Here is a 24,283-nt window from a genome sequence, read left to right as displayed (position 1 = left end):
AGTAAAGAGCACTGTATTGGACACCTGATTTCTCAACAATACATAGCATGTTATTTGAGACATCTGATTTTCCAGTAACACAACATACTGTATTTGCTACCTGTGATGCTTTCCGAATATGGTAGAAAAAAGAGCACTGCTTCAGGCACTAGATTTCTTAGAAAAATAATTTCTTAGTAGTACAACATACTGTGAGGGGCATGATTTTTCATTATCAGAGTTTATATTATTCAGGGTATACGATTTTTTAGCAATGAGTCATAATACCTATCTTATTGCCTACGATCTTTCCAATTATGAAATTAAATACAGGACAGATCAATTTCAGGCACATGATTTTTGTACAGATATTGAATCTATATGAATTGCTTTGAAAAACTTCGAATTTATAAATATTGAATCATATATTTCTATACCCTGAAAAAACAAATATTGAATCTACATTTCTATATATTTAGGACATGAAAAGACAGATATATTCCTATAAATTCAGTTCCCTCAAAAAGAAAATAGTTGTTTTACTTCAAATTCAATGACCTAAAGAAAAAAACACAAATATTGAATCTACATGTATTCAGGACATGAAAAGACAAATATATATGTATAAATTCAGTTCCCTAAAAATAATAATTAAATTACTTCAAATTCAATGACCTAAAGAAATTGAAGTAGCAAAGCAATTGAAGTAGAACCCGTTGAAATTCCATTGAAGTTCACCTAAGAGTTGCATCAATTGATCCAGTTGCTTTGTTTGATTATGATCAATTTGATATGCTTATATTTGTGTTGTATGTAGATGACCTGGTCCTAAAAGTTAGTTTAAAAAAACTCTATCCTATGGTGCAAGAAGAAACTGGCAAGTGAAGTTGACATGAAGGACATACACCTCATGTGTTATTTCATGGTCTTGGAGGTATGGCTGAGTTGAGGTGAGGTGGTCCTCGAATAGGGGTAAGTAAGCAATTGAGATTCTGAAGAAGTTTTGGATAATGGACAATAAACCATAGGCTACTTTTATGATACATATTTTTAAGTTATCAGTAGATTAAGATTCAAATTTGGTTGATTCGTCAGCATACAAAAACTATATAGGTTCCCTAACATATTTGGTAGAATTTAGCAGTCAAATTGCTGTGTGCATGAGATCCCTTGTCTCACAAACAAGGGGGGCTCAGACACCAATTTATTGTCCAGATTGGCTGCTAATATATGGTTGAGCTGAGGTTGCTGCAAATATGCTCCATGGTCTGAGGTATGCGAGGTACTTAAAGGGCACACTGGCACAGTGCTTTGAGCTACTGCATGCTTTAGTGGATTTTGACAGGGCCAAAGATGCAGGTGGTAGGAAGAGTGATTCATGGTTCTATTTCAGCTTGGGTTCAAATATAATATCTTTGTTAGGATGGGATACCCATGTGTGCAAGTCGAAGAAGTCCCTTTTTGGGCTAAAGGAGCCTCTTGTGCTTGGTACTCATGGATTTATGAGTACTTACAGATTATGGGCATCACTAAGACCGTTGCAGGTCCTAAATTTTATTATTTGTTTTATTATGATAAATTTGATATGCAATTTTGAAAACACTACTATATTGGGATTATGCTTTACCATGTGAATTCGATATGTGCTATTTCATGATGCAAATGGAATGTTTACCAAGTTTTCACAAAAATCCCTTATCCTACTCCTTCCGTAAGATCTTCCCAATTTGATGGTTGAATTTTTATCTGATATATGAAATAAAAACCTATCATCCTACTCCTTCATGATAGTTGTGAATGATGATAATCAGGCCACTTGAGCATTCTCATTGTCTTAGCTGTCAGTAAAATTGTACATCTATACTAGGTCTGAAAGAGAAATGCATGCAAAGACCAATAAGCTTGGCATCTGTTAAGTAGCCCTACCCCTTAGGCATCCCCATATAAGTTGTATTATTGGAATATTGAGATATTCGCACTATCAACTAAAATAGTTACAAAATGGCTTTTGATCCTTCTCAACATTGGTGAGGTCAGAGGACATTACAAAATTTAATCTCCAGCCAGAATGTGTAAATAAAACACCATCAGGTGAGAATTTTGTGAAGCCAAATTTACAGAAGGTATACACTTTCTCCTTGCTTTTGATTTGTTATAACTCACCAATCTATGTAGGCTTTGGCATTTATTTGAAGCTGGATCAGGATGGGCTTATTTTTCATAGATGAATTTTTACGACGATCGCTGATACTTATTTCATTATCTACTTTTTAACCATCATATGCTGACCATTTTCGATGATGCTAAATTGAATGCTCTTTTTCCTGTTACCTAAGGCATATTACCAGATATCCTAGAAGAGTTACTGGCTGCAAGGAAAAGAACCAAGGCAGACCTAAAGGTGGTGAACTAAGTGCTTCCTATGTTCATGTTACATGCTTGTATTTTTTCCAGTTAGCATCTCAGTTTTTAACTTCCTGTAATCTTGTTTAGCAGGCTAAAGATCCTTTTGAAAAGGCTGTCTTGGATGGCCGACAATTGGCTTTGAAGGTAATTATAGCTTTGTCAAGTCTTTATTAATTATGGCTTGGACATGGAATAAAAGTAAAACTAGGTATGCTGGTGAAACGGATAAAATCGTTTTGACTGTGTGCACTTGCAGATCAGTGCGAATTCATTTTATGGGTTTACTGGTGCCATTGTTGGCCAATTTCCCTATTTGGAGATTTCGTCGAGTGTGACGAGCTATGGTAATTTCACAGTTCTTCCATGGAAAAAAAACATTAAATCCATGGACACCTTGATTCTCCCCTTGTTTTTCCTAGTTGTAATGTTATTGGTGCTTCTTTTACTTTCAAGATAGATATGCTTGCAGTCCTCTCTTATTCTATATATGCATGTATCAACCATTCACATTGATTATTTTTGGGCATCAATTCTTTTCTTCCTCCTAGCATAATGTTTTGGGTATGAACTGTAATTGAAAATCTTGTACAAATAATATCGAGTTCTTGAATTGCATTAATTAGTCATGTGTACTTGTACAACTAAGATGATATGCTTAGGCCCTATTATTATATTTTGATTACAAGTCTAGTTTGATATTTTGACACATTCTCTATTCCATCAGACAATATCAATTTTACGTATTGTTTTAAAATTTCATATCATTAATCATCTCATTTTTTTCCACCTGTCAGGCCGTCAAATGATAGAGCATACAAAGAGGCTAGTTGAAGAAAGGTTCACAATAGTTGGTGGTTACCAATACAATGCTGAGGTAGGCTATTATTTAGCAACTAAAGGCATTTGTAACCTTTGAACTGGATCAGTAATGACAGGAAGTACACTTGTTGTATTGGTGATAGTCCAAGTTCTTGAAATCATAATGGGTGATCTGATCCTAACCAAGATTTCTACTGTAAAGCTTGATATTATATTTTTATATTTGAATCTAGGTTGTATATGGAGATACAGATTCAGTTATGATATAGTTTGGTGTACCAAATATAGAAAAGGCCATGACGCTAGGGAGGGAAGCCTCAAATTATATTAGTGTTACATTTACAAAGGTACGGTGTCAAGAATTTTAAATATCCATGAAGCCTCTAGAGTTGTTAATGATGTTTTTGTAGGGATGAATGTTTTAATATCACCTTTATTTTTAAAACTAATCTTCTTTTGACATTCCACTTCCATGAGATCTTTGTAAATATGCACAGGACAAGATGATCAGTTATGCTTTTCTGTGGCTTATCTGCATCTGTTTGGTGCATATTTGGCATCTAATCAGTGCGTTATTTAACATATGCTATTATGCAGCCTATTAAACTAGAATTTGAAAAAATATACTACCCATACTTGTTGATCAGCAAGAAAAGATATGCTGGGTTGTTGTGGAGAAAGCCAGATGCTTATGACAAAATGGATACTAAAGGTGACAAACCTGATATTTTTGTTTCAAAGACAGGCCTTAGTGTTTGTGAAGGCTCAAAATGCTATTAGAAAAATAATTTATTTGATGCTTTCTTAATTATTAAATATTCCTCATCTTTTAAATATTCCATATCAACAGGCATTGCAACAGTGCGAAGGGACAATTACCTGCTGGTGAAGAACTTGGTTACAGAGTGCCTTCACAAAATACTCATTGATCGTGACATACCTGGTGCAGTGCAGTATGTCAAGAACACTATTTCTGACTTGTTAATGAACAAAATGGATTTGTCACTTTTGGTGATAACTAAGGTGAGAACAATGAATCCTTATGCATGTTTATGACCAAATTTGTTTGACCATTTGTTACTTTTGAAATGGAGAAAATATGATAGGGGGAAGAGGAGATTTACATTGCAAGCAAGTCACTTATTACATATTCCCGGTTTCAAGTGTTAGAAGTATATACTATATACCTAGTTGGGGCATGCCATGGAAGTTTCCTTTTTAAGTCTGTCATGTTTCTTCTCCCTACATTCTGTACTTGGAAGGGATTCAATCAATATTTAATGCTAGCAATGGGACGAAGAAGTTTCAAGGGAGGCTCTTATACAATTGAAGAGAATCAAAACATGACAATATATAATATATCTGCATTTCTAATCTCATCCTGAGAAAAGTTGATTACTGTTTAGCTGCGGCAGAAACAGATGTTTGCAGGTCATATCCTTTATCAAGGCTATCAACATATTCTTAAGGGCATTTTTGTTTTCCTGTGCTAACACTCTCTTTGTTGAGTCAGGGTCTGACAAAGACTGGAGATAACTATGCAGTCAAGGCAACACACGTGGAACTAGCTGAGTGCATGCGGAAGGTAAATACTGGAAATAACTTCTCAGAACAAGTATAATGAATGGTGCAATGCCTTCTGGTTCCATTTCAATCCTATCTCTCTATTTTTATTACTGCAGTGCATCTAAAGACTCTTGTAATATTTTGATTTTTATTGACAATGAGTCCATTGTTGGATTTTTTAAATTGATGTCGTGTTTTAAAGCCAAGTTGCCCCTGGTTTACAGAGGGATGTTGCAATTGCTCCAGCTATGGGTGATCATGTTCCATATGTCATCATAAAGGCCGCAAAAGGTGCCAAGGTAATAATTAACCCCTTCTGTGCTCAGCATAAGTCTCGATATTGCACTAAAAAATGGTTATTTTAATTATTTTGTTATGTTTTATTTGGAGGCATAATTTATAGAGGGATTATGGATATAATGACTAATGTGTTTACTTGGGCTCAGGCATATGAGAAATCTGAGGATCCAATTTACGTACTGGAGAATAACATCCCTATTGATCCACAATATTATCTTGAGAATCAACTGAGCAAGGTGAAAGACCAAAGCATCATCACTTGCAGTTTATGCTCTTTTTGAAAATTTCACCATTGTTTCAATTATATCTTGATAGATAGTAATTCTTTCCAGCTAAGTGTTTTTGATTAGTGCCTGTTTTTGCACTGTAGCCGCTGTTGAGAATATTTGAGCCCATTTTGAAGAATGCAAGCAAGGAGCTTCTTCATGGTAGTCACACACGAGCAGTTTCCATATCAACTCCTTCAAATAGTGGAATTATGAAATTTGCCAAGAAACAACTCAGTTGTATTAGTTGTAAAACACCTATCAAGTATTTAGTTAATATAAGTAGAGGGTGTCCTGCATGTGGTTTCCTTGCTTATAGTAGTGCACAATTGAGAGTAGCTATTATTTCAGTTTGGCGCTTTAGAAAGCTACTAGGGTTCATCTTTTTGATGTGGAAAAATCTATGAGGTTGCATGATTCCATGCCTGCTCTGCTTGTAAGAAACTATCTAGCTTTCTTATAATAAGAATGTCTGGTTAGGTTGCTTCATACTGAAATTCATGATGTTACCCGATTTCATGTTGCCATTGCAGCAAAGAAGATCATACACTTTGTTCACATTGTAAAGGAAGAGAATCAGAATTGTATCAGAAAACAGTTGCAAATGGTAAGCTGGTATTCTAATACCATTACTCTTTATTTGGAGAATTTAAAGTAGGCCTTGTGTCTATTGTTCTCACCTAGATTTTCTATCATATGAAACTCATATTTGATCAATGTCAGTGAGGGAATTAGAAATGATCTTTGGTAAACTATTGACACAATGTCAGCGGTGCCAAGGCTCTCTGCACCAAGATGTTCTTTGCACAAGGTTTTTGAATGCTATATTTCAAGTATTACATTTTCATAACATGATTTAAATTTACATTATGGATGTATTTTGTAACATTTGTGTGATCATTTTTAAAATTACTATCTCTTTTATACTTACATTGATGTCATATCCTTATTGCATTTGTGACTGCCCAATATTTTATCGTAGGAAGAAAGCTCAGAAAGACCTAACTAAAGCAGAGGTGCAACTAGAGCGCTGGCAGTTTTGAGGATGCTGCTTGTGTAGGTTGTAATTTTTTGTATTATCGAATATTTTTGTTTTCCTGAACTTTCTCTAGTGTATGTTTCTCTGATTTAATGGACCAGGAAATTTATTTGGTTCCTGAATCAGGATGAGCATGGTTTATTTATTGTACAGTAATTGTCAAGTCCTTATTATTTAATGTTAACTAGTTCGATATATCTTTTCTCCTTGCAAATGAGATGGAGAAAAAGTCAAAATGGATACATACTTCCCAAGGCACACCCTATAAATTCAATGTGCATGCATATCCCAAATTTTAGGAGAGCACACACTATAAAACATAAATCTGCAAGCTTACATATGTATATCCAGACATGCATATAGTTGAATGGATGGATGGATGGATAGGTAGATAGAGATGGACACACAGATAGATTAGCAGGAGCAAATCCGAGCCAGAGAAGGACGCAAAAGGATAGGCACCATGCACAAATAAGCCATCAAATTTCTCCCTCTTTCAACAATTTATGCTAATTTGAAAACTTTTCTGGTCATTGCATGATTGCAACCGTCAAATGAATAATCTGATGATGATTTGACAATTATACCACAAAATTAAAGGATATATATTAGAAACGTCCTTGGAACATTTCTCCCCATCCTCAAAGAAAATTCAGAGTCCCGTATGTCATCTTCATGATACTAATTAGAACACTTAGATGACCAGCCTCAGCAATCATGATTCACAATGATCATGAATATAACTGAACCAACCATCTATTGATTTGCATATCAATATTTTTCTAGCTGGTATATTAGATATAAAGTTCCTTGTGATGCTCTGCTCAACAAAAGTCATGCTACCACTCATTTCTTTGGGCATTTTCTAATGAAGTGTACTACTAGAAGCATACATTTTCTGACTTTCAACTTCTTGTGCATAAGAACATGGCCTTACCTATAGTGCCATTTTAACTTTTACAAAGTTGTCTATTCACATTTATTAGTAGGATTTTGGTTAACACCTTTAGGAGAAATCAAACTTGTTGCATTTTTTACATAGTGGCATGCATAAATCAACTAGGCTTGTGTGAAATTATAATTATATTAAACTTAAGGTGAAAGAATTTTGTGGACCAAGAAAGGTTAGACTAATTGTTTTCAATATAGATGACAAAGTTTGTGTGATGGTCATATAGCCTTTAGGATGTACTTTAGTCACGCACATTTATAAAGTACATGGTACCACAATGGTACTTTGCTGCTATGTCACAAGATTCGTTGAACTTCAACCTTGGGGTTTGAATTTTGGTGAACCTTAATTTTTTTGAGGTTTGGCAAACTTTAATTTTTTTTTGAGGTTTGGCGAACCTCATCGAACCTCATGATCATTGACCAAGTCCATAGATTAAAACTCATAACGTCATGTCACAACTCAAGCTTGTAATCTATCCTTGCAATTTCCATGTTCGTGAGAGCATTTTGTATGTTTATTGATGTTGATATCTTAGTATTTTATCCTATATTTCATTTTAAACTTAATATATATATATATATATATATATATATACATATACATACATATATATATATATATACATACATATATATATACATACATATATATACATACATATATATATATACATACATATATATATATATATACATATATATATACATATATATATATATACACACACACACACACACACACACACACACACACATATATATATATATATATATATATCTATCTATATATATATATATATATATATATATATCTATCTATATATATATATATATATATATATATATATATATATATATATATATATATATATATATATATATATATATATGAATCTAATTGCAAACCTCATCTGAACCTCATCAAAAAATTCGAATTCGAACTGAACCTAATCATTGCCAAACCCATACTTGAACCCAAACCATGTGACTTAGCTTTGTTGTTATGTAATGAGTTAGATTAGTTTAAGTTGCTTTTGATTAGGCTTAGGTTAGTGGAATATGAAGTGTCACTTGGCAATATGAAGAGTCACTTTGATTTGGACAGATATAATGATTTTTTAAAATGGTAATCTGTCTCGTCTTTAGGTATTCCCTGTTTCATTGTTGGTGCTTTTAGTTTTCTGTGATTGTTTTATGCATTTACAACATATTGGAGAAAGGGTAGCATGACCAAAGGATTGGTTGGCATGTGTACAACAATGATGAGTCAAGCAAACACTAAGATGAAGACATCAGATCCTGAAGTTGGTTTGTAGTTAGTTTTGAATTTTTATAATGTTGTGATTTAATATTTGATGGGTCAACATAAAATTACTATTACTATTTTTCTAGGAAAAATTAGTATTTATTCAACCACAAATTACTATAGAAGTGTAGTAAGAGTTGTAGAATTGCCACAACAACACCAATCACGGCACCGGGGCTTAGGTACTACAATAAACACACTTCCTCGGGCTTGTGTACATCACATTAACAGCATGCAGGCTTCTTGAGGTAGTTGTTCATTGCAGTGATACGAAGTTGTGGCAATGATATAAAGTTGTGGGTAGGGCTATAACAAGTCATATACTAGAAAATAATTGCATACATTTCATTGATAAGGAAAAAAATGTCTGGGAACTCTTTTAGAGGTATCGAAATGACTGTACAGGCCTTGGGCAACAATAGGAAACTCTCAACAAGCATGAGTAGGGTTGTACAGGACCACAGGCCCTTGGTGTTAATTGCAAACACTCAAGAAACGTGGGTATGTACTATGCATTCAGGCTCTTCAATGACAAGCTTGAGAAGTTTTTCATCGACCTTGATTAGCAATAAATAGAAGTCAGATAGATAACCTAGAATAGTCTCAGGTAGGGAGAAAGAAAGGTTGAGCAGTTTGTAACAGACCTTAACCAATGAGAAACAGAGGCTGGGTGATTTGTAATAGGCAATAACAGTGAGAAATAGAGGTTGGGTAGGCTATAGTAGGTTGTATCAGCGTTGGAAAAGGGCTTCAGGGATGCTGTAAAAGGCATCTACAGAGAGTTAAAAACCATGAAAAAATGGCATAAATAAGTACCCTTAGTAATTTCATGGAGTTCAATTAAATTTTATTGGACGTAATTTCAGCACATAGAAGCAATATAAAATCAAATAGGAAAGCCTTAGGCAATTGGATCTAAATGAATTTTTAGTACCTAAATTCAATATCCTCATTGAGCGGGAAGAATTTCACTACAAAGTTCAAGACACACTAGTGGTTATTAAGATGTCGATCATTGTCAGATGCTTCTGTAGTGCAAGATGCATCTCTGTATGGACAAGGGTACAACGGATGCATGAAACTTCTGAGAAGTTTGGGCTTATTGCCTTGAAATGATGTTTTTAATGCAAATGAAGGGAAGGGAATTGATTTCAGATCAATTGGTGAAATTGAAAGACATTATGGACCTGATATGGACGAGCGGTAATTGAAGAAGACATGGTGATAATTATCTTCAAAAGTTTGCCTTTATTTCAATTTTTTGTAGAATCTTCTAATATCACTTCCGAAACCACTGCCATAATATTTGAGTTGTCCTGTCAACTAGTGCAGTAAGTAGAATGTTATTTTCTTATTATTTTTTGTTAACTTTTATTGAAATAATTTGTTCCATTTCTAAAAGATTGAAACTTTGGCTTACAATCTTTTATGTTGTCAGGTACGAGGCAGAACTTGTAGCAACTGCGGTCCAACCCCTTCCACTCCAAATTACTAGCAAGTTTTCTAACCTTAAGATGGCTTTGTGTTTAGTCATGTTGTAAGTTGGATGAAAAAGATTAGTTATCTTGATAGCCTCAAGTTAGTGTTGTGTTTATTTATGATGCAAGTCAGCAGAAAACGATTAATAATCTTGATGAATGTACTTCAGGATGCATTCAGGGATTCCCATCAGGTGCTTCGTAGCATTGATGATGGAAACATTGAAAACCAATTGGTAGTTGTTGAATACGTTGAAGATATATACAAATTATACAGGACAATTGAGGTATGTTTCTCTGTCAATGGTTGCAGTTTCTTGTTAGGGTGAAGGTAAAGTTTTATTTTCCTTAACTAAAATTTGGCATTCATGTATGCCCAGGACGTGAGTTGCGTACCTCCAGATTATATGAGAAACTAGGTTAAAATCAACGCAAAGATGAGGGCAGTCGTGATTGATTGGTTGGTGGAGGTACAACTTTGTTCCTATGCTAGTTCCAACTTCCATTTGTTGTCAAACTTAGATCTAAAAGAGATTTATATGGTGAATCTCTTAGGCCTGACATCAAAATCTTAAAATTTTCAGGTGCATCTGGAATTGGAATTAATGCCAGAGACATTGTATCTCACTGTGAACATCATTGACAGATACATTTCTATTTAGAGTATTGCAAGGAAGAATTTTCCATTACTTGCTATCACTGCAATGTTTATAGCTAGCAAATATGAAGAAGTCTGTCCTCCACAGGTAGGATGACTTGCTGACATCTGTAAGAAAGGATGTGTATATATCTAATTAGAAGAACACTTTGTTGGCTGTATAAAAGTACATACACCAACAATATCTACTCCTATAGAAGATTACGCTTTATGTTGGAATTAGCACAAAAATTATATTATAATAGGTAACACAATATTGATAAGAGTTGGTTTATACTTGGCTACAGGTCAATGACTTCATCCACATCTTCCCAAATGAATGCACGTCAGAACAGATAGTGGCCATGGTAATTAGCTCTAACTGATAATTCTTTGTCATTGATTGCAACATAGTCTCCAAATATTCAGATTGACTGATCAATTGGTAATAAATCTTCACAGGAGTCTATGATATTAAAGCAACTAAACTTCAAGCTTACAGCTCCCACTCCATATGTATTCCTCCATAGGTTTCTAAAGGCAGCTGATTCCAACAAAGTGGTAAAGTTTTGAATGACACCACTTTTTATATTGTTGAAAGCAGCTTGTGTGGCATTAATCAAATCTACTTTCGAAAATGCCTCATAAAATCTAGCATTCATGTTTTAAATTAATTTTCTTCATTGTATTCCTAATAATACCCTGCAGTACTAACAAGTCGTACTATCTATTATTCAGATGGAAAATCTGGCATTCTTCTTGGTTGAACTGTGTTTGCTTCAGTACATAATGAGCAAGTACAATCCATCAATGCTTGCTACTGTTGCTGTCTACACTGCTCAATGCACTTTGAGGAAGGATCCATGTTGGAATAAAACACTTACCCTTCATACAGGCTACGCTGAAGCAGACCTGAAGTAAGCCTTAAAATTTTTAAAGCATCATGCTTTTAGTGATTTTACCCTTCTAAAGAAATCCTACTCCTAGACATTTTAGATTTCTTCATCAATTACATGTAGCCATTGTTGATCAGCTACGGCCAGGACATTGTGTCTTGATCAACTATATGTTGGAACTCAGCTACTAACACCCTGTCTGAATTGAATCTTTATCTAATTCTAACATGCATACTAAGCGTCTAGAGGTGTAAGCACATTTTGTTAACTCTGTACATTGAGGTAATAACATTTATGTGCATTGTTCCAGGGAATGTGCGTATTTCATGGTTGATTTTCACCTAAATGCGGGAGGAAATAAGCTGAGAGCTATTCATAAGAAGTATTCAGATCCATTTTTTGGCTACGTTGCTTTTTTAAGCCCTGCCAAGTTATCTGCTGAAGACAATTGCAGTTCCAACAACTGATGAATATGTGCACCAGATTTACTTTTGGAGTCTAATTGAAGGTGGCCTATATGTTCTAAAATGAAGCTCTATTGCATATATTTTGTCCTGTTCAACCTGCAAACTAAATTTGTGGCCAAAAATTTATGTTACGCCCGTGATTCCTCTGTGCAGATATCAAGGGGCTAGCGCAGATTCTATGCCGATGAGTAATGCAAAAGAGACACACGTGAAACTATGCAAGAAGGAAGAAAACCTCGAGAATGGAAGGATTTTAAATGGGATCCATCCCAGTACCCTTCTAGAAGGAAAGATAGTAAGGACGAAAGGAGGGTCATCGACAAGCAGCAATGGGAACCACCAAAAAGCTCTCAAATACGTAAACTCCATTCCGGAACCATTCCGTGATAAGAGTGAAGATAGAAAGACTAGCCAAGAAAACTAGCCCTCAAGGCATTGTGTTGCAAAACGAGGCGATCTTCTCCTACAATGGGGCCAAAACAAGAGGCTTCATGGTTATAGAGCAGAATACAAAAGCGTGGTTGAAGAATCTTCTATTTAGGCTAAGAAAATTGTTCGGATCGATAGACATAATGGAAGGTATGACCAACAGACATTCAAAATGATTTATTTATTTTTTTTTTATAATTTTTTATATTGTCTCTAGAGAGACAAATGAAATTGTCTCTAGAGATACAAATAAAATTGTCTCTTAATAGACAACAATTCTTGTCTTTATAGAGACAATAATAATATGTGTTCTATATTGTTTTTATAGAGACAAATTTTTGAGACATTATATTTTGAGACACCTGCTTAGAGACAATATTTAAGACAATACACAAGTTTATTTTTGTCTTAAGTTAAGACAATTGACTCAAATATTGTCTTAAAACCCCCCTACATGTAGTAGTGTATTACATTAAAATAAATTGTTGATACATAAGAACCTATCAATGATGTTGATGACAAAGAACAACCAACAATCCAAATATTGCATTAGGAGAAGAAGAAAGGTGAAGAAGGATTGTAGGAAGTTGACGAACTTGCCACTATAACAATAGTAGATTCAACAACATTAGAACTTCGAGGACCGTTGAAATTAATTTTTTGACTAGAGGAATTAGACAAATGGAAAATATTAGAAATCTCATTGGAAGGTGAGGTCATCCCTCTAAGTAAAGATAAGGATATTATTAACAATCTTAAAATAGCTTGGGTTGACAATTTACTAATTCATGACTTGGAAAGATTAAGGAGGAAATAAAGCAAGCAATACTATAGGTAGAAGAATTGTAGGAAAAGGTAAAGTTGTTATAAGAAGAGAAGGAATAAATGTATGTCCTAGTAGAAAATGTATTGAGTAGTATAATCCCTTCTCCTTCTTATCTTGCGTCTTTACAAGAATTTTTCCTCAAAGTCTCTAGTAGAAATTTTCAAGAAGACGAAATTCCAAATACATGAAGTTTGATGACATGTAACGACAATAGTTCCATTCCGAGAGGAGATGGTGGACAAGACATCCTAGTGGAAATATGATTGGCACAAGTTTTAGTGGCGCGGTCCCATGGGAAACATAACCCCATAAGAAAATTCCCGACAAGAAACAACCTCAGAGGAAACCCTTCACGGAAGAAATATTCATGATGATAATCCAAGGTGCACCTCACAGAGTTTTTTCCAAGAGAGTTTTTGGCGTGAAATAAAATGCGGAGAGGTACAGTTTGTACCAACACAAGGATTTTTGTGGCTGTGTGACAATAGTAACTTAAAGTTTTATGAATCGGTGTTAAGACCTGAAAGCTTAAAACAGTGGGACCAACCAATGGTTGTATATGTTCTTTTTTTATGTGTAAAGTCCTGAGGTCCGATACCGATCTATAGTCTTAATTTTCAACACTTGAGGACTATACAAATGACTTAACTCCATGCACGAGTATAAATTTGGCATTTTCGTCATATTTGGTGGTTTGAAGACAAAATAACTAAGAACTAAAATTAGAAAAACAAAGGCATGAAAAAATTGGTAGCAAAACTGGAGGAATGGATAGTGTGGAGGAAAATTGGCTAAATTTGGAGTCAGCGAAATTTAGAAAAAAACTGTTAAAGCCTGATATTTTTCCAAAATTACAAAATTGAGTGTCCTTCGAGAGCAGTTTCTCCTCCACATCTGGCATTTTCCAGATTTTTTTATGATGGTGTGGAATAACTAAGGAGTAAGCGATTGGAAAAGGATTGCAATTCGATGCTCATTCACAATAATAAGAGACAAGAGTTGTATTTTTAGAGATGCATCATTTCTATTATCCAACTAGTTTGGCTCTTAACCGTAATCAACATCTTAATTTTTTCCATAGGATGTTGAATCCATATAACAAAATGAGCTGGAAAAATTTTAGTTGCATGGAAATTTCGCTATCATGCTTCTTGCTTTGAAATTGAAACAGTAAAGTATATGTGACTATGCGTTTAAGCTCTACCTTAATCACAAGATTCATCCATAAATTCGAAACAATAAAATATAAGTTACCATGCTTTCACAGTGATCGAAACAATAAAATATAAGTTGCCATGCTTTAACAATCATGAATGGTAGGGTTTAATGCCCTAGGATTTTGTATATCTTCGGTCTCCTAGGGATAATATTAATAATTTTAATAGTTTTAAAGGTTAAGGTTGATTTTAATAAGTTTAAAAATAATGTTATTTTTAATAATAAAGTTTAATAATTTTAATTTTAATATTAAAGTGAAGGTTAAGATTAATAGTTTTAATAATTTTATTATTCATATTAAATTAATATTAATATTAATTTCTAATAATTAATATTAAAGTTTAATCATATTTATATTACTAATAATAAAGTTAATATATTTAAGTTTAGCCATTTTATTAATAATATTAAAAGCTTAATAATATTATTTAAATGTTAATACATTTAAATTAATATAATAATAATTATGCATTAATATGTTAATCTATAATTCAATAAATTAATAATATAATAATCTAAACATTAATATATCATAATCATGATTGGCTTTGTCAAACATAGTCAACATGAACATCATGTTCAACTGTGATTAATGACATGAATTATGTTTAAAAAACCTATACCAACCACAAATACATATCCATAGTCAAACATAGTTAACCTTTCTAGTCAACCTTTGTTGTTAATATATAAGTAGTCAACCATGGTCGATGTTAATCAACCATATGCTTATCATAGTGCTTGTTAATCAACCATATGCTTATCATAGTGCTTTAAATTACAAACTTGAAGGTTTATGGAAAATTTTCAAGTAAAATTTTATGTCTTTTAGGAAATGGATGAAGTTACAAAAGTACAAAAATTAGTGTTTTAAACTTAGTTTACAACAAACAAACAGAAACAAATAAACCATACTCAACAATACAATACAACAAATTGATAAAGAAGTTCACCCCTCCTTGACTACATCTCCTCGTACAGCTTCCAATGTTGGGCATCCTCAATTAAATGCTCAAATATGTAATTACATAGGTTTGCAGTGCTCAAAATGCAAAAACAATGTCTCCAATGGATTCAGAAGACCCAAAAATCCTTATCTGGTCTCTTGTTGGGCTCAAAAGGCCAATGGCTATTTGAAGTTTTGCACCAAACAGTTCTACAAAATGGAAGAAGTTTCTAACTGTCATACGTTTTCCACCCTTTAGCATGCAACAATTTCTCTTGGTGCCTGCATGATTCGCGTCAATAATGGTGAAATTTGTCGATCCGTTATTTTCCCAATATCTCTTTTCGCTTGAATTTTGGCCCTGCTCTCGGTCATATTGACCATGTGGCCGAGGGATGGGCTAACCTCCTACCCATGTCATTCCAAATATTTCACCTTAACCTGTGGTGACATCATTTCCATAATGTCAAGGGCCGAGTGAGCTCCTCCATTTACACCGTTGGTTCCATGGTGACCACAGGACCTCGTGTCCGGTCGTTAAATCTCACACTTGTCACCTTAATTCCTTAGCACTTCTATCACAGTCCGTTGGGTTGTCATATACCCAGAGCTAGGGCTTAGAGCGTCGCCCCCCATCCGTTGGTACCCAACACCTCCGTTGGGGTCCTGTGCGATGATATATGTCTATGGGTCGAGGTTAAGCCCCAAGCACCTTGTTGCTACATTCGATGTGGTCACGTGGGGTGTGGTGACTGGGGGCGAGGGGCTTAGCCCCAAACCCTTCCTCCAACTCCATTTTGCATCAACTTTAAATTAAATTTGTGTACCTTAGTTGTTATGAAACACTCGTGGCACAATTCGTAAGGCTTGGATCTATCTATCAAGAGGTTGGGGATTCAATCCCACCAAACCTGTCGGTAAACCCCCATAAATTTTATTCAACTTGGAGGTGTGAGATGGAAATTCCTGATTGTACCATGTGGCACCCTCCTACTAGTCCTTGAAACAACATCCAACCAATACAGTCTGATCACTTGGACAAACCAAATTTCAACACTTGAAAACACTTGATTGGTTTAATGGTACACCTAGTCAATGATATGGCTCAATTGTGCGGACTGCCCACTTAGAAACCAACAAACCTTTTAGTTGTTTAGAAAAAGAATCAGAACATGATATATTGAGCATATTATGTCGGTTTTGAGTGATTCAATCTGATTTGGATTAATAATAGAGAGCACTACGTTTTGGCACTGGTTTTGAGAAATGTTGAACACTTTCATGGTTTAGCACTTCACTAATCCCCTGTATCAATCCTCCCCATTGGAAGCTTTTAGACCACCAAAAGGCTATTTTCAGTGAAAATATAGGTGAGGGTGCAGATCCCTCACCCTTCCAATCTCAATCCATTTAGCCTTACTTGGATTATTTTCTTTGAGCCACACATGAAGCTATTCCACATTACCTCTTCTTGAATCTTTTTTTTTTTTTTGTCAAGAATGATATCTTGCTACAATTCTTCAAGATATTTAGGAGATAAATCTTCTATTGTAGGAATCTGAATATTCTCTCCTTGATATTCAATTAAAGGAGGCTCATATAATCTCAAATTCTAAACATTAACAACAACACATACTTGCATATAAGTGGGAAAATCTAACCGGAATTCATTATTACCAATATTTTCTTAAATCTTAAAAGGTCCATATCTAATTGGTTTTAGCATTTTACACTCTCTTTGAAACCTTTCCTTGCTAATGTAAATCTAAACTTCATCTTTAACCTAAAAATTGTGGTCAAAATGATTCTTATCATGTCTTGTCTTGTACTTGGCTTAACTCTTTTCCAACTTTTCTTGACCCATTTGATACACCAATTGAAATTTTTCAATGAAGCACTTGGCCTTGTAATTTATATCACTGTGTCCTTCAATAGTAACATCTTTCCCAAAGATAAAATCTAAGGGAGATTTTGGTAAATATCCAAAGAAGGCTTCAAATGGATATGTTTAAGCTGAAAAATGCTTGGCCTTATTGTAATTATGTTGGATGTAGTGCATATGTTCATCCCAAAGCTTGGCATGTTAGCTGCAATAACCACGAAGGAGATTTAATGCTATTTTGTTCACCACTTCTATCTGATCATCGGTTTGTGGATGAAATGTCATTCTCTTCTTCAACTTGGTGTCTGAGTCCTCATAAACCTGACCAAAATTTCTTGACAAATCAAGAATATCAATTAAAAATAATAGATGTGGGCAACCAAAATGCACCCATACATTTTGAAAGAACATTTGTGGAGTATGTTCAGCTGTAACCTTCTTACAAGGCATCAAAATACACATTTTTTTGAAATAATCCACAACAACATAAATATAAGCATGACCTTTCCTAGACATAGGTAGCCCTCCCACAAAACCCATAGAAACGCTTTTCCAAGGACGGGAAGGAACAGGAAGTGGAGTATACAATCCAACCTTTCTATTTCCAGGCTTACTAGTAGCACACAGAGAACATCTCCTTACATATCGTGACACACTTTCATTCATACGAGGCCAATAACAATACCTCTGTAATTGTGCCACTATTTTTCCTACCCCAAAGTGGCTAGAAATAAGAGAAGTATGTGTTTCTCTTATCATGTTGACTCTTTCAACCTGTGGAACACATAGCTGGCTAAGATGATACAACAATTTATCATGAACATGGTAATCCAATTCTTATACTTGGTTTCCTTGACACAAAGTTGCATATACATCTTCAAAGTCTTCATCTATATCATATTGCTCAACACAGCTTTCATACATGATAGAATTATGCTTAAGAATGACAAATGCACTAAAAATCTGTCTAGATAACATATCAACAACTTTTTTATATATACCTTTCTTATATGTGACTACCAAATGCAATTGTTGTAAGAAACCCATCCACCCGAAGTGCCTGGCTTGTTGTAGCTTGGTTTGTGATTGAAAATATTGCAAAGGTTGATGGTCACTATGAATGATTGTTTCCTTACTTGTCAGATAATGTTTCCTTTTTTTCACACTTTGCACTAAAGCATACAACTCTTTTTCATATGTTGGATTGTTAATTACTACACTGGTAAAGGTTTCATAATGATAACAAATAGGCTTACCATGTTGCATTACAACCGCTCCCTTGGCATAGTCACTTTCATCGGTTTGAATCTCAAATGGCTTCTAGTCAAGTACTGGTGTTGCATCGATTCTCTCTTTCAATGCATCGAAGGATTTCTACTGCTTTCCTCCCCATTGAAAAACTTGTATCACACTTGTCAAAGCATGTAGTGGAGCTACTATGGATGAGAAGATTGAAATTAACTTTCTCCAATATTGGGTTTCTCCCAAAAATCTTATAATCTCTATTACATTATTGGGTTTAGGCCAGTTCTAAATTACTTTGACCTTTTAGGGATCAATCTTCAATTCACCTCCTCCAACTATATGACCCAAATAAAATAAGGAGGTTTTACCAAATTCACATTTAGACATCTTCAGATACAATCTTTATTTATTTAAGACATCTAAAAATTTCTTAACATGTTTGACATGCTCTTCACGAGTCTTGCGGAAAATCAGAACATCATCTAAGTAGACTATAAAAAAAGCATCAAGAAATGGTCTCAAAACATCATTCATAACTCTCATGAATGTGGCAAGGGCATTTCAAAGTCCAAATTGTATAACCAACCATTCAAACAAACCTTGATTTGTTTTGAAAGTTTTCTTCCAAATATATCCATCACCAATCCTAATAAGGTGATAATCATTTCTCAAGTCCAACATAGTGAAATAAACAACATCTTTCAATCGATCTAGCAAATCATAAATACGAGGAAGATGATAGCAGTTCTTTACCATGATTTTATTCAATGCTCTAAAATGTACACACATGCATCATGTATCATCCTTCTTTGGAAAAAAATGATAGGAGATCCACAAGGAGATGTGCTTGGTATGATGACCCCTATGTCAAGAAACTCTTGGATTTGCTTCTTAATTTCAGCATTTTCCATAACTAACACTCTGTACATGCCAATGTTTGGAAGAGGTGCATTCTTCTGTAATTGAATCTCATGTTGGATTCCTCTTTTAAGAGGCAATCCTTCCGGTTCCTGAGACATCTTATCATATGTGTTAACAACTTCAATCAAATCATATATGAGTTTTTCATCGCATCCTTGGAAGGATTTAGATTCAACATCATCTTTGGGTTTTGATCATCAACAATACAAAATTATTATTAGCATTTACAAGATTCTTAATTTTTTGAGCACTTACAAGAGACAAATCAATTTTCTTGAGATGTGCTCTAACAATATAACCAATTCCATATTTAAACAAATGATATTTGTTTTCATGGCAATAAAATATGAAATTATTGTCATATAAGTATGGGCTTCCAAAAACAATCCCCATATGTCAAGTTGTATTACATCAAGTTCTATATCATCAATAAAGTTTATAGTGATGGAAAATTTAAGTTTAAATTTTCTTATCACTTGCAATTTGGCATTGTCACACACACACAACCCAAAGGATGAGGTTTACAATGAGGAATAGTTTGCAAATTTATTTTCTTGACAAGGTCTTCTGAGAAAAAGGTTGGCTTGGGATCCACTATCAAACATAGTATCTACTTTGTTATGTTTTTATGACCATAATATGGAAAATCTCAATTCTTTCTTTTTCATTTCGAGTTTCAATGGGCTTGCTATAAGAACTTGTACTTGCAATAGAATCCTTACCTCTCAATCCCATTGCTACGATTTTGATCTCATCACTAGAATTAGATCCTAGATCTTGTTGAGTTGTTGCAGTAGTATTTTGTTTCCCCTTGTTAAAATTTTTTGGTCTCAACTCTGGATGAAGTTTCCAATAGTGGTCTTCGTCATGGCCTTCTTTTGAACAATGTTTAGATGTGAGTTTTTCTCCCTCCTTCTTGATTGCAACATTCTTTTTACCCTTTCCTTTGAACTTCCCCTTTCTTTTGTCTCCATATTTGAATGAATTTTTGTTAGTCTCTTGAGGAAAATTTTTCCCTCTTGCTTCTAAATGAGTTATCTATACACAAACTTAGTATAGCTTTATAGGGTTAAACATAAGAATTGTATGCCTCAATTCAATATGTAAACCACCTATGTATTTAAGGTGAGTGTCTTGAGAGGATAAATATACACCAAAAATGACAACTCTTCTTCTAAACTCTTGGGCATAACTTTGAACACTCATACCTTTTGACTTTCTAAAGTTTTTCTAGTCTATTATTTATTTCTGCATATAAGCTAATAGATAGGACTGTCTCCTTAATGCAGCTTGAAATCATTCCAAGAAGAAATTATCTTACCACTTTTATTCAAGTCCTCTTGGGTTTTGGCCTCCCACCATATGAGAGCTGCACTTTCCAAAAAAAAAAGCATCTTAGTGGAATCATCATCAATTTTTTGAATCCTTCAATAGAATTCAAGTTGACAAACCCAATTATCCAATCTGTCAGCATTTACTTCCCCATTGTACATAGGCAATTCAAATTTGACATCAAGCTTTAACAAAGGTGTTTAACCATGTCCTTTTGGATTTCTTGGAGGAGTATGTGAAGGGGTTGGATTAGGAGAGGATGAAAGTCTAGATGGAGGTGAAGGAGGAGAAAGAGGTAGAGGTAGAGGTGGTGGTTTAATTCCGTTTCCTACATTACCATTTGGTGGATTTTAGCTCTCTCCTTGTAGCCTAGTGTTCCTTTCTTCAAACAAAAAATTCACCATTTCAGAAATTCCGAGGAAATCCTTTCTGAAACCTGTCTCATCTTCAAACATCATCTCATGTCCTTCTTCATGTATCATGACTGGTGAATTTTGAGGTGTTTGTGACTTCCTTGAACCAACTTGAGGATTTGGTTCTACAATAACTCCTTATCTTTTAACCTTTAACCTTGTAAGCATCAAAAAACACTTGCAAACAAAATCAATCCTTCTAAATAACCAACGCTTTGATACCAAACCGATATGAATTACAAACTTGAAGGTTTATGGAAAATTTGCAAGTAAATTTTTATGTCTTTTAGGAAATGGATCAAGTTGAAAAAGTACATAAATTAGTGTTTTAATCTCATTTTGCAATAAATAAATAGAGATAAATAACCCATACAAAACAATACAGTATAACAAATTGATAAAGGATTTCACTCCTCCTCGTCTATGTCTCCTCGTCCATCTTCCATTAATGTTGGGCATCTTGAATAAAGTGCTAAAATTTGTAATTACATAGGTTTATAATGCTTTAAATGAAAAACTAATATCTCTAATTTGTTCAGAAGACCCGAAAACTCCTATCTAGGTTCTTGTTGGGCTCAAAAAGTCCAATAACTCATCATGTTATGGTTCTTGTGAGTTTTGCAACAAACTGTTGTATAAATCAAAAGAATTTGCAAAGTTTCATACGTTTTCCACCATTTAAAAACCCATCAAGTGACAATTTCACCTAGCGTTCGTAGGATTCACATCGATAATGGTGTAAATTGGCAATTCATTACTTTTCCCAATAACTCGTTGCACCCGAATTTTGGCCCTGCTCTCAGTCATATTAGCCATGTCACGAGGGGCCAGGCTAACCGCCCGCCCCTACCATTTCCCACTTTCCACCTTAACTTGTGGTTGCATTATTTCCATAAGGTCGAGGGTCGGGATAACAACCCACCCCCATTGAGTTGACTCATCCATTCACATCATTAGTTCCATAGTGACCACGAGACCTAGGGGCCAATCCTTAACCCTCACAGTCGTCACCTTAACTCTTGAATGCTTCTGCCACGGTCTGTTGGTTTGTCACATAACCCAGGGCTAGGGTTTTAAACCCCAGCCCCATCCATTGGCACCCAACACCTTTTCCAGGGCCCTATGCGATGATATATGCCCATGGGTTGGGGCTATGCCCCGGGCCCCTTATTGCTACATCTACTGTGGTCATGTGGGGTACACTGACCGGGGGATAGGGGATTAGCCCTGACCCCTTCACCCAAATCCATTCAACATCAACGTTAAATTAAATTTGTGTACCTTAGATGTTAAGAAACACTCGCAACATAGTTGGTAAAGCTTGGCTCTCTCGGTCGAGTGGGTGGCAGTTTGATCCCGCCCGACCTGTTGGTCGACCCCCATAAATTTTATTCAACCTAGACATGCCACATGGCTGCCTCTGATTGGGCCACGTGGCACCCTCCTACTAGTCCATGAAACAAACTCCAACCAATAAAAACTGAACACTTGGACAAACTAGATTCTGACACTTGAAAACACCTGCTTAGCTCCATGGTACACTTAGTGAGCTGCATGGACTACCCAATTAGCAGTTCAGTCATCAATGCACAATTTTTTTAGCTATTTAGAAAAATGATCAGAACGTGGTATATTGAACATACGATCTCATTTTTGAGTGATTCAAGCCGCGTTGGATTCAAAATGAGTACCACTATGATTTGGTTTTGGTTTCGAGAAATTTTTGACGTTTTCATTTATTAGCACTTATCCCCTCGATCGCATATTTAATGAAAATCAACCTTGTTCACTCATATTCATCGTTAGTTAACCTTGGTTGACTTTATTCAAATATGGTTAATCATACCTCTATGTAACCATGGTCAACATGCCTATATTTAAACACATTCCATTGTGGTAAACATGGCTATAGTTAACCATATTCAACTATGGTCAAATATGCCTATAGTTAATGATATTTAACCATGGTCAACCATGCTTATATGTAATATCCTGAATATAAATCTAGCAATAATTTGCATCAGAAATTTAAGTCATAAACTTAATAAATAAATTATGCAAATTGAATCACAAATTTAATAGAAAAACTCTAAAAATACATTCTACAACTGAAAAATAGATAAGATAAACATGCAGAAGAACTCAACCTTATTTTATTTATATAAATATGTTGATATAAGAAACTAGAAATAGATGAGGTGATTGCCTCAAAAATATCTACAACAATGTTGTAGTCAGCTTGCAAAGATAAGTAGTCTGTTGAATACAAACTATGAGTTATGAATGAATTCATGAGGGGGAGAGATGGTTTCCTACCCACTCTCATTGATTCACCCAAGTGTTTTTGTCCTAGGGATACTAAGTAGAGAAATGAATCCTCCAACCTCTACCAAAGACAAATACTCATACCAAGAAGTCCTTAAATTATCTCCCCCTCCTCCTTTTAAAGACCTAATAGATAGATCTCTAATATTCTAGAAGTATTTTATTTTATTATTTATTATCACTCTAAATGGCCACCCTTGAATTTATCTTCAGTGACTTTTTAACTTTATTTTATTTTAATTAAGCTGCTTTTAGCCTTTTTCCTCTAGTTAATTATTTTCCCATTTTTAGTTAAGTGACTAATTAAAGTCATTTTTAATCTAAGAAAATGGTAAATCACCCACCACACCTTCTCTAGCTACTAAAAGTGACTCCTCAACATCCCATCTTGTAGATATTCTCATTATCATTCCAACGATCTATTACACCAAGAGGTTCCATCAGATATTTCTTCTAGAATGCCACCTCAAGCATAGTTAATTAATTCATGCCTGCTAATAATGGTAATCATCATAATGTAATGGACCCAAAAACAAATATATCAAACTACTCCTTATGGTAGAAAATGTCAAGCAAACGCCATTGATCCCCATAAAGTTCCTAAAACTCCCTCGAAACCCCTAATGACACAAT

The 24,283-nt window shown here is 34.6% G+C and overlaps 1 pseudogene; it reads left to right on the top strand.

The window, feature by feature from the left end:
- The first annotated feature begins 1,235 nt into the window (after positions 1 to 1,235).
- LOC149260175 (DNA polymerase delta catalytic subunit-like) lies at positions 1,236 to 12,113 on the top strand (annotated as a pseudogene).
- The last annotated feature ends 12,170 nt before the right edge of the window (positions 12,114 to 24,283 follow it).

Source organism: Pinus tabuliformis, chromosome 6 (genome assembly GCF_031772625.1).
Source record: "Pinus tabuliformis cultivar Carrire ecotype Pingquan chromosome 6, CPIR1, whole genome shotgun sequence".
In the NCBI taxonomy this organism is placed as follows: domain Eukaryota; kingdom Viridiplantae; phylum Streptophyta; class Pinopsida; order Pinales; family Pinaceae; genus Pinus; species Pinus tabuliformis.
Note: the sequence above shows the minus strand (reverse complement) of the source record. Positions and strands in the feature narration are given on the sequence as shown.